Source organism: Ranitomeya variabilis, chromosome 6, assembly GCF_051348905.1.
Source record: "Ranitomeya variabilis isolate aRanVar5 chromosome 6, aRanVar5.hap1, whole genome shotgun sequence".
Lineage (NCBI taxonomy): Eukaryota > Metazoa > Chordata > Amphibia > Anura > Dendrobatidae > Ranitomeya > Ranitomeya variabilis.
In genome coordinates this window covers 351,158,464-351,166,973 of record NC_135237.1, presented here as the reverse complement: position 1 = coordinate 351,166,973, position 8,510 = coordinate 351,158,464, and the positions used below count along the sequence as shown (strand labels likewise).

Below are 8,510 nucleotides of genomic sequence, written 5' to 3'. Positions count from 1 at the left end.
GTGATCCTGCTACTCTGCTTTGAGTTCCTGCTGCATACACCAGTTCCAGTAATCCTCCTTCATCTGCTGCTCGTGTTTACTTCCATCTCATTTGCTGGACATGTAAGCTGTTTAATAGTCTCAGGTTTTGCAGAGCAGAAACAGCTTACATGTCCAGCAAATGCAGATGGAAGTAACACAAGCAGCAAATGAAGGAGGATTACTGAACACTGGTGTAAACAGCAGGAATTCAGAGCAGAGTGGCAGGATCTCCAACACAGGTTCACAGGAGCAGGTGCAGGTGCAAGGCCAGGGAGTAATCAGGAGCTGGATGCAAAGAAAAATAATCTAGCACAGACTGAAGGCTGGGGTGGAGTTTTATAGCAGGAAGACAAGTGCACATGAGACCTAAGACGCCATGTTGGAAAAGGGCAGTAATGCACAAAAGGTAAAAAATGTTCAGAGTCCTGACACCTGTAGTTGTCTTGTTCCACGCAAAGAGTCTCCTGAGTTATAATCAGTTCTCATGCTTCGCACTGACGAGGGCCAACAGCCCGAAACACCGTGTCTGCGAATTGAGATACTGATTTGGCTTTAATCCTAAGTCATATTGCACGACTCGTTAAAGGGTTGATTTTGACTTGTAGGATCGCTACTTCCAACAGATGGCGCTATAGAGTTAAGTCCTCTTTATCTCAGAAGAGGCAATTTGCATATTTAAATTCCCAGAGGAGCATTACATGGCGAATAAGCCTCCTTACCTTGACAAGCCAGAGATGGTATGTCACTCTCCATAAGGAGAAACGTTACCCCTTAGACCCCCAGTCCAGAGCCTCTCACCTAGCCAAATCAGTTCTCATGCTTCGCACTGACGAAGGCCAACAGCCCGAAACACCGTGTCTGCGAATTGAGATACTGATTTGGCTTTAATCCTAAGTCATATTGCACGACTCGTTAAAGGGTTGATTTTGACTTGTAGGATCGCCACTTCCAACAGGTGGCGCTATAGAGTTAAGTCCTCTTTTTCTCAGAAGAGGCAATTTGCAGAGTTATCCCCTATAATTTTTACAGTCTGTCTGCGTGCGTGTTTATGCTGTGCTGTGTGTGTGTGTGTGTGTGTGTGTGTGTGTGTGTGTGTGTGTGTGTGACAGAGTGGTGCGGTGCTGTGTGAGGCTGTGTGTGTATTGGAGATGTGTGTATTGGAGATTGGCAATGATGTGGGTGATGGAGAGAGCAGTGATGGGGTGGTGGGGGAGAAGGCAATGTTGGTGGTGGAAAGGACGATGGGGTGGTGGGGGAAGCAATGATGGGGTGGTGGGGGAGTAAGCAATGATGGTAGTGGTGGAAAGGACAATGGTGGTGGGGGAGGAGGCAATGATTGAGGAGGTGGAAAGGGCAATGATAGGGGTGGTGGGTGAGAAGGCAATGATGGAGGTGGAGGTCTGCATAATACCCTATGAGAGGGGCTGCATTATACGTTATGAGGGGGATACATTATATTCTGTGGGAGGGCTGCATTATATTCTGTATAGGGGCTGCATTATTCTCTCAAGGGACTACATCATACTATATGAGGGGGGCAGCATTATGCCCTATGGGGCAGCATTATTCCTTATGAGGGGTTGCATTATACTCTGAGGGGCTGCATTATATTCTGTGGTGGGGCTGCATTATACTATATGAAGGGGGCTGCATTATACCCTATGAGGGTGCTACATTATATTCTATGGGGGGACTGCATTATACCTTATGAGGGGTTGCATTATATTTTGTGGGGTGCTGCATTATACCCTATGAGGGGGCTGCATTATATTCTATGAGTGGGCTGCATAATATTTTATGAGGGGGGCTACATTATATTCTATGAGGGAGGCTACATTATATTCTATGAAGGGGGCTACTGTATATTCTATGAGGGGGCTACATTATATTGTATGAGGGGGTACCTGTCATGTCGGACGCTGTTTAGAACAGGTCGTCCGACAGACAGCGGTAATTCCGCTTTTGACCACTTTTTACTCATTGGCGTCTGCTAGATTTTGTCTAGCTGTTCCGGGGTTAATTTACCTGATCCTCGGATTGGAAGCTGGGCCATTTCCATGGCCTTTAAATAGTTCTCCGGATCATTGGGGGCCGACGATTATAGCTTCTGTCTTGCGTTGTTATCTCGGTCTGGAGTGGAGAGCTGGTGGTTGGAGATTCGTTGCTGGTGGTGTATATTCCTTCGTCTTATTTACTCCTTCCTATATTTGTGTTTATTTTGCCCTGCACATTTATAGTGTATTCCTGAGTGTCTGCGGCGTGGTGTATATTTTCCTTTATCCTTGTCTGTGCTAACTGTCGGTATTTAAGTATTACCTCTTCACTGGGTGGTGGGTGGAGGTTTCAGCCTAGGGCTGAGCTCAGGAGTTAGGGTGAGGTTCGAGGCCTGAACATGCACACCATCAGTGTAAACTTCAGGTAGAGGGTCAGTCAGGATTTCCCTAGTCTTAGGGAAATTGCAGGAGCCCGGGTTATTAGCTCTCGATCACCAAGTCACTCCCTGACATTATAATCGGCCCAACAACAACAAAGAAAAAAACAAAGGGGTTTCTTTTTTTTTGTCATGGATCCCATGACTTCCATAACCCGCCAGTTGGAGGCGCTGTCCCTACAGGTCACTGAGTTGAGGGGGGCAGTGCAACAACGGACTGGCAGTATCCAATGTGCAAGCTGGAGCGACAGGAAGCGTTACTGAGCCTAAATTTCCGTTGCCTAAAAAATTTGCTGGGGAATGCAGTAAATTTGTTTCTCTTTGTGAAGCTTGCAAACTATATTTCCGTATGCGCCCGATATCTTCGGGTAATGAGGCTCAGCGTGTGGGCCTGGTGTTGTCATTGTTAAGTGGGGATCCCCAAGCATGGGCGTTTTCTTTGCCATCTGATTCTGTGGCATTTGTCTCTGTGGAGAGTTTTTTTCCTTCTCTTGGGAAAATCTACGATGAACCTGACAGAATGGCTCTGGCAGAATCTAAGATACGCTCTATTCGCCAGGGGGAGCGAGTTGCAGAGGATTACTGTTCTGAATTTCGTCGCTGGGCGATCGATACCCAATGGAATGATGCAGCATTGCGGAGTCAGTTTATACATGGGATTTCTGGAAGGGTTAAAAAAGCCCTTCTGATGTATGAGACTCCTACTTATCTAGATTACGCTATGAGTCTGGTTGTCCGCATTGATCGCCGTTTGCGTCAGGGGGAGCATGAGACACCGCCTATGGGAGAGGGTTTAAGTTCACGTGAGGTTGCTGCAGGTGAGCCCACGAAGCCTATGCAAATCGCAGGGGTGTCACATGTCAAGCATAGAGCCCCTGAGCTCAGGAAGCAGGGAGCCTATTTTTAATGTGGTAAAACTGGTCATTTTATTAACATCTGTCCTCTGCTGCCTAAGAAAAACGCAACGGCGGAAAACTTCTGAGCTCAGAGGGTGTGGAGGAGACCAGTCTGAGCTTATGTATATCCTCCATGGTGGTTTCTCAGTGCATGCTCCCTGCTAAGGTTTTTGTTGCTGGCAGTGAGCTGCCAATTACTGTTTTTGTGGATAGTGGTTCAGCCACAAATCTCATTGATGAGGGGTTTGCGCTCACAGCAGGTTTTAGGATTGAAAAACTGTCTCATCCTATCCGCATGGTCACCATCAATGCTGCTCCTCTCTCTCAGGGGGAGATTACTGAATTTGTGGCTGAGGTGAAACTCCACATTGGAGTTCTACATTCTGAGCGGGTTACATGTAAGGTGCTCAGGAATCTTCCTGCTCAGGTGGTTTTGGGTTTTCCTTGGTTTTCTATGCACAACCCGGTAATTGACTGGAAAACTCAGGACATAATTCGGTGGAGCGAGTTCTGCCAGGAGAATTGCCTGGCCACATGTGTGGCTGCGGTGACTTCAAGCGTTCCGGAGTCACTTCAGGATTTTGTGGATGTGTTCTCTGAGAAGGGTTGTTCAGAGTTGCCGCCACATCGTCCTTATGACTGTTCTATCAGGTTTAAACCAGGGGCCAAATTACCTAAAGCAAGGATGTTTAACATCTCCGGTCCGGAGAGACAAGCGTTAAAAGATTACATTGCGGAAAGCTTGAGCAAAGGGCACATCAGGCCGTCATCCTCGCCGGTGGCAGCAAGGTTCTTCTTTGTGAAGAAGAAAGATGGCGGATCACGCCCGTGTTTGGATTTCAGGGAGTTGAACCAGATTACGGTTTGTGATCCATACCCTATGCCTCTGATACCAGATTTGTTCAACCAGGTGGCAGGTGCTAAGTGGTTCACCAAGCTTGACCTCAGGGGGGCGTACAACCTCATAAGAGTCCGTCAAGGTGATGAGTGGAAGACGGCTTTTTATACCCCTGAGGGTAATTTTGAAAATTTGGTGATGCCGTTTGGGTTGACTAACGCACCTGCAGTGTTCCAACATTTCATCAATGATGTGTTCTCGCATGTTTTGGGGAAATTCATTATTGTGTACTGTTGGAGACAACATGGACAATGCACGTATCATAGAAATCACTGAGATATATTGAATTATGAGATAAACCAGATACAAGACTGTGTAAAACGTATCTTGCAGTCAGGCCTGTGTTCTTTTCTGTGATGTCCCTTGTTTCAGTGATAAGGCAGAGGTTCATCTACATACTGAATGAATATTGGCCCTAAAGCCTAATGGAAGACACAGGTATACACTGTGGAAATCTTGATTGAATAGCCTCTATCCTGTTTGAGACCTATCATTATCTACATATGTACACAACTCCTGTGGGTTTCCATTATAAGCCAGTGGTCCTGAGATAGACATCCTGTCTTCGGCCTATGGATATGTATATTGATACACAATGCCTGTGGCGTTTGGTGACAAACCATTGTTCTTTGAATAGACATCTTGGAGCCATCCCAAATGGGGTTGAACTGTCCTAAACAAGAACTTTCTTCCCAAGTATGAGGATGCCATCTGCAGGAAGGTGATGACTACTGCAGCCAATGACAGTGTTCGCATTGCCAGAAGACGATTGGACATTTGCCACAGAAGATACCGGAAGCAAGGGTGGAGTCATGGCTTGCATGTGGGTGTGGATGTGTATTGGTTTAATATATATGTAAGGATCAGTTATGCATCTTCTCCTTCCCACATCCCAATTTCCTCTACCCTCTCCCATTACCTCTTCCCTTTAATTGTGCCCTTGTCCCTTAGTTAGGCTTCCCTTATGTATGTCATTGTAAATACCTTGTTTGTAATAAACCCCCTTTTAAAGATCCAGTAGTTCTCGTTAATTAGTATTAACTGGCACCCCAAAGCTCAGCAGATTCTATATTTGGCACCCCCAGACGGGACTGTGATTAAATTCCACAGAGAATCCGCAAGAAATTAATCTGCTTTATTTCACATTTGGAAAAAGTGTGGAAACCAAAGAATCGAGATCTGTTATTGGAATTTCTGATAAAACAGCTAGTAAAATACATGGTTTGCAATCAGATGTAAATGAATTAGCTGTGAGAAATAGACAGTTGGAGGAACAATTGAAGGAGTGTAGACTGAGGCTCACTTCACATGCAGCTCAGGTTTATTCTTTAGAACTGAAAAATAATCAAATGGAGAAGTTAATTGCAACACTGGAGGGTCAACTGGATAAAGCCAATTGTCAATTGCATAACAAAGAGCAATGTATACAGGCTCTTACGTCAGAGAAATGCAGCACTGAGACAGTCAATGTATGTACTCTTTCTAATGAGGGTAGAATGGATGCCGGATATAGATCTCCAATTGATTGATAATTCTCCATTGCTCACTATTTCTGAGAAGCTTCATCTGTGTCAACTTCTTGGCAAATTTGAGTCACATATTTCTCCAGTCATTCTGTCCAATAGATTTGAACATGTTGTCCAACAGTATAATCTGAACAATAAAAATGCTTGGTCTCTATTACAAGTTTGGCTTCCAGGGCCAGTTGCGACACAACTAAAAACAGAACAAATGGGTGAGAGTTGTAATGGTGCAGAGATAAGGAGGAAGGAATTACAACTAGTGTTGAGCATTCCGATACCGCAAGTATCGGGTATCGGCCGATACTTGCGGGTATCGGAATTCCGATACCGAGATCCGATACTTTTGTGGTATCGGGTATCGGTATCGAAACAACATTAATGTAAAAATGTGTAAAAGAGAGAATTAAAATAAAAAATATTGCTATACTCACATCTCCGACGCAGCCTGCACCTTACCGAGGGAAGCGGCAGCGTTCTTTGTTTAAAATTCTCGCTTTTCTTTCCTTACGTGAAGTCCCGGCTTGTGATTGGTCGCATGCCGCCCATGTGGCGGCGACGCAACCAATCACAGCAAGCCGTGACGTAATTTCAGGTCATTCAGTATTTTAAAATTACGCTCCGGCTTTGTGATTGGTTGTGTCGCAGTCACATGGGCGACGCAACCAATCACAGCAAGCCGTGACGTAATTTCAGGTCCTTAAGGATTTTAAAATTACGTCCCGGCTTTGTGATTGGTTGCGTCGCAGTCACATGGGCGCCGCAACCAATCACAAGCCGTGACGTCACGGGAGGCTGGACACGCGCGCATTTTAAAATGGGCGTGTGTCCAGCCTCCCGTGACGTCCCGGCTTGTGATTGGTTGCGGCGCGGTCAACCAATCACAAGCCGGGAGGCTGGACACGCGCGCATTTTAAAATGGGCGCGTGTCCAGCCTCCCATGACGTCCCGGCTTGTGATTGGTTGCGGCGCGGTCAACCAATCACAAGCCGGGAGGCTGGACACGCCACATGGGCGGCATGCGACCAATCACAAGCCGGGACTTCACGTAAGGAAAGAAAAGCGCGAATTTTAAACAAAGAACGCTGCCGCTTACCTCGGTAAGGTGCAGGCTGCGTCGGAGAGGTGAGTATAGCAATATTTTTTATTTTAATTCTTTCTTTTACACATTAATATGGATCCCAGGGCCTGAAGGAGAGTTTCCTCTCCTTCAGACCCTGAGAACCATCAGGAATACCGTCCGATACTTGAGTCCCATTGACTTGTATTGGTATCGGGTATCGGTATCGGATTGGATCCGATACTTTGCCGGTATCGGCCGATACTTTCCGATACCGATACTTTCAAGTATCGGACGGTATCGCTCAACACTAATTACAACGCATCATAGGTGGACGAGACATTAGAGGTGAAAATGCCCTAGCAATGACCAGATTCAGGCGATATGATGATCCGTTGCTCTTTTGTAATAATTATCTGTCCCTATATAGGACTGTTTACAACTGTCTGGAAATGTCTCAGGATGATGCTAATTTCCTATGTTCAATGGCAAATCATTGCAATGTAGATTACACCACAAGAATAACTCTGAGGAATACTAGCTCCTATGAAAACTTTGTGAATATACTTAGGGACTGGTGTAAGGAGTCTAAAGAGCAATATGAACTGTCAGAAAATGTATCTGCTGTATACAGACCCAGGAGGCGAGGATATGTTAGGTATTATTATAAATGTGGTCAACCAGGACACATTAAACGGTATTGTAATACACCTAGCATGTACCCAGAAAGCAAAAGTCATTCATTGCACCAAGAAATTGATAGTGCTGAGGCTGAAGAGGAAAGTATCTCCTATAACACAGAGTTCCTAGGGACATGTGAGGAGATAGGTAATGTTGAAACTGACCCTGATACAAATGCACCAAAACCAGAACCATTGCGGAGCCCAAATGGCAAAAGTAAGACAGAAAAACGTCAGGAGATGTCATATAATAAACAACAAAAGGAAGGTGCTAATATCCCTATGATCGATCCATGGGTATCTCTACCATTCTGGTTATTTTGGAGTTGGTCACAAATTGCCCTACCACTGTTGCTGAACTGCCCAGCACCGTTTGCCAATATGGTTGGGTAAACATAGAGAGACTTTGGCTGCCATGTTAGATGTGAATCAGTTAGCATATGGATAATGGACAGGATAAAGTTATGTTTTGTGTATGGTTTGAATTTGTGTTCTAACTATGTTTGTGTTTCTTTTAGACTGGAGACCATGTATCACGTGATATTAAAGAAAGGAGATTAACCAGTGTGTTTTGTTCAACAGGCCATATACAGCACTGTATCCATAGATGGAACAGGTTATTTCTCTGCAATAATTAACTATATGAATGCATTCATAAGGCAAAATGTAAATCCACGTGGTTTAGACAATGAGCTCAAAGTTAAAGGTTTAAGTAATTGTTTGCAAACAATTAACCCCTTAACGACCGCCGATACGCCTTTTAACGGCGGCCGCTAAGGGTACTTAATCCACAGCGCCGTTAATTAACGGCGCTGTGGAAAAAGTGAATAGCGCCCCCCAGAGTCGGATTTTCTCTGGGGTCTCGGTTGCCGAGGGTAGCCGAGACCCCAGAGAACATGATTCGGGGGGTTTTTACCGACCCCCGAGTTGCGATCGCCGGTAATTAACCGTTTACCGGCGGTCGCAACAAAAAAAAAAAAAACGCGATTTGCCGTTTAATTTCT

The 8,510-nt window shown here is 45.3% G+C and overlaps 1 pseudogene; it reads left to right on the top strand.

Moving 5' to 3' along the window:
* Window positions 1-4,671: 4,671 nt before the first annotated feature.
* LOC143783284 (posterior protein-like) lies at window positions 4,672-8,067 on the top strand (annotated as a pseudogene).
* The last annotated feature ends 443 nt before the right edge of the window (window positions 8,068-8,510 follow it).